Source organism: Schistocerca gregaria, unplaced genomic scaffold, assembly GCF_023897955.1.
Source record: "Schistocerca gregaria isolate iqSchGreg1 unplaced genomic scaffold, iqSchGreg1.2 ptg000257l, whole genome shotgun sequence".
In the NCBI taxonomy this organism is placed as follows: domain Eukaryota; kingdom Metazoa; phylum Arthropoda; class Insecta; order Orthoptera; family Acrididae; genus Schistocerca; species Schistocerca gregaria.
Window position 1 is genome coordinate 947 of NW_026061763.1, and position 3,819 is coordinate 4,765.

A 3,819-nucleotide genomic window follows, 5' to 3' on the forward strand; every position below is an offset into this window, starting at 1 on the left:
TGTGACAAAGGAAAAAATTTAGATTTAAAACCATTAATGGAATAAAAGTAATAAAGACATTGACAAAAATTTAGCGCCATTATTAGTTTCAAACCTACAACCTTACCCTATGTGTTATGCCATGTAACAAGCCAATATACTATTATATTTTAATTCTATTGAGTGTCACATAAAATTCCGATTTTTTCCATTGATTACTCCCAGAATAGGTCCCACAGGGGTGAGTGACTAACTTAACTTACATCATCATACAGATTGTTTCACTAACAGTCAATCTCACCTCTGAGGATCTCTCCTTTTAAGTGCTCATCTACTGCCGAATGCCCCTATTACACAATGATGGGACACCTATACTCTTTCTGCTCACTGTACATGTCCACTAAATATGAAATTATACTGAAAGTAACGGTACTGACCAAATTCCACAATCTGTATTAAATACTTTAACAAAATTAAATACCTGGTTTGATTTAAGTTTGTTGAAATTAAACATGGAAAAGAATGAGTTAATGAGTAAATCAAAACAAGCAATATTATATCTAGGACAGCCACAGAAACCAGGATTTACAATTTATTACTTTCAGTGGCACCTCTATGAAATATAATTTTTCCTACTCTATATTTAAAATATATTGCCATAGTGCAATAAATTATTTGAAAAACAAGTAAAAGATAACCACATATACTTACAGGCATGCACCAGTGACAGTGCCCAAAGTCACAGATACAAGGCAGCGTGAGAGCCTAGCACGTACTCCATCGTGTGGATGCCCTGATGGATGAAGATTTCTCCCAGGTCGTGGTCTTCACTGCTCTGCAGCACGGGAGCCCAATCTTTACTGTCCTTAGTGTGCTGTCCCTGACATCGATCCCACCTCCGCATCCATGCCATTCTCTGCAGGTACGGGATGGCTTGAAAGTTGGGGAAAGTCAGAAGATTGTCTGTTAAATGAAAGAGCAAACTGACTCAACACAGTATCATCTCCTGCGAGATATTTACCCTCAAATGTGTCAAAACATTGCAGGGGGTACAGACTATTACTCACCAGTTGGTGGGCTTTGCGGTCATTATCGAAACATTGGGTTTTGCAAGAAGTATCCAAGGCACACACAGTAGGGCAAGAACAAAGAACCTCTGCAAGCCTTTCTGCAATACAGAAGAAAGACAAAATTATGCAATACTAAAAGTAATGGAAAAATGCGAAACTGGTGAAATTACTTTCCAGAATAAGTTGTTTCAAAACACACATTAAAACTATTTGAGGTAAGACTAATGATAATGTAGAGAGAAACCAAACATATTCAATGAAACATTTTTCCACTCTTGCTCACCTGTCCACTGTACATGAACTCATCACAACCTTTTGGAGGAACAATACCTTTGAACAGTACCATATTGATGAAAGTGATTGAAACTGATGGAGCACACGCAGGGCCTGATGTGAAACCTGAAAAAAGAAAAGTTGTGTTTAGTCATCTATCAAATCACAAGCTATAAATTCATTCTAATGCTCCGAAAGTGAAAGCCAAGACGACTTTAACAAAACCTCCACTAATCACAAATGCTGTCTACTATAGAAGAAGTTTAAAATGCCAAAAATTTAATACTCACAAAATGTCAGTTCATAGTTCACCCATTTGACAAACATCAAGATACATGTGAAGAGGAACAAGAAGATAAAAAAAATTATGTCAGACAAACTTGCATATGATAATGGAATTTTTGAAATATCTGGAGAGCAGAAATGGAGCCATGTAAATAAAGTTGCCTTATCATCACCTGTTTAATAAACACTGAGTCAATACTCTATTGTAAAACAAATATGAGAGTCATATGTGAATTACTCAAATGGACGCTGATGAAAACATCAAAATTAACACATGTACACTATATACCAAAAGGAAAATTCAGTTCAGAAAATCACCAAAACATAGCCTCAGCTGGCAAAATACAAAGTACTGCCGATGGATAAACTTAAAAGAATGGGAAACTATTTCAAGTGTGGGGAACATACGAGTTCCTTCATTAGAGATGAAAGTGGCGTTAGGTTGGGAAGGCTGGAAAGGAGTGGCAACTTGCTCAGACCCACCTATTGTAAGTATGATAGGAGGCAGAGATGAAAGATGTTTGACAAAGTAGGAAGTCAAAGGTAGGCACTACAGCAGCATCATATAGAAGGGATAGTGTGAAAATCCAACACTACTACTCACTCTTACCTGCTTTCTCACTAACCTTTGTTTCATCTTTTTCTCAACAGCTAGGTCGTTCACAACCTGGCCTCAGACACTAACCTCACTTCAACTATGTCCGCCCTACCTAACTGCTCTCCTAAAGAAAGTATACAGAAGTTCTGGAAGTGTGTGTCTTCTTCTTCAAGTGCTTCTATCAGTGATACTCAGAATTTCATCATCAGAAAGTAAGTGCAAGGTTGGATCAAATATATATCGAAATCTTTGTTTTGTGTGCCTTTTTGTAAACAGGGAGTGGTGCGATCTCTCCTTGTTGCTTTGGTTTCCAATGGCTGTTCTCCACAGCTAGATTGACTGAAGAAACAGTAACGTCAGAGCAAAAGGTAGTGTCCTATGTTGCACAACACGTAATAAAGTTTGTCATAATAAAGGTTGTAAAACTGTTCAACTTTTTGGAAGGACTTGCAGCACAGTTCGGAGACTACACCCTGAGAAAGACTGAAGAGTATGCATGGCACAAACATTTGTATCAGAACAACAAGCAATTGAGAAGGAAATTCGTCAACTTCGCACAAGGACTACCATGACAACATCCACGCTGTTTCTTTGTCAGTTGACCTCACAGAAAAGTAATTTTGTGGATATGAATTTTTCTGAAGCTTAAATAAATTTAAGACAATTCTGGTTTATATTCAATTAACTCTCTTACTGACCAACCTGTCACGTATATATTTTGTATGACATACAGAACCGAAGATATTAGTGAGAGAATTCTAGTGAACTACAAATACATACAAGCTCTGAAATATCATTGGGTAACATGGGATTTATCAATTTTGATGCATCAAGAAAACATACACATCACAGCTTCATTCTCTTAATCCTGCTCTGAGCAAGTTAACAGTTACTTCCATGATACCAATCGCAAGTTGCAAAATGAGAAGTTTTGCCTCCCTGTAAGTTTCAGTCATTCCCTCCTGTTACCCATCTATAAACAATGTGTCATCTTGCCCCCACGCTGGAATTTTCTAGATTCTGCTGGTCCTCCTATATAAGCAGTGTGACATTACAGCCTTTATCAATGCGATTTTTTAACATGTAAAAGTTTTTTCTGTATTCGTGTCAGTATGTGCGAACTTTTAACATATACAAATGAATGTTTTAACCAGATATCTTTGCCGCGCTCCTGAAAAGCGCAGAATATCACGATAGCTATAAACTGTTATACGCTGCTATCGATCAGTAAAAAAACGACGCACCTATGTTTCAAAATAACAATTGCCAATTTTTACTTCTGCAGGGAGCCGCACCACTCTCTAGCTGTTGTTCTGTGAATGTGTTGCGAGTCAGACGGAAAATTATTGTGCTCCATGCTGATATAATCATTTTATTGTAACTTTAAGAGTTTAAGTGATTAAAAATATATGTGTATCATGAAAATTCGCTCCACCACCACAATGGGTGGCCATGTTAATGTAAGTTTCCGTTTCATAATATAATACTTGAAGCCTTGAAGTTTAATTTCAAAGAAAATCTCTCAACCTTATTTTCATTAATAATACTTGTGATAATCTTTTCTGTTTAAAAGATTTATGTAGCTTATGATCCAGCTTGTGTTCTGTGGGAACA

General features: G+C 36.9%; 1 long non-coding RNA gene across 1 annotated transcript; it reads right to left on the reverse strand.

Moving 5' to 3' along the window:
* Window positions 1–838: 838 nt before the first annotated feature.
* Window positions 839–1,387, reverse strand: LOC126305120 (uncharacterized). Its single transcript, XR_007553314.1, has 3 exons — window positions 1,333–1,387; window positions 1,047–1,147; window positions 839–942 (listed from the first exon to the last, which is right to left on the reverse strand). It is a non-coding gene; the product is annotated as an uncharacterized LOC126305120 (long non-coding RNA).
* Between the last annotated feature and the right edge of the window lie 2,432 nt (window positions 1,388–3,819).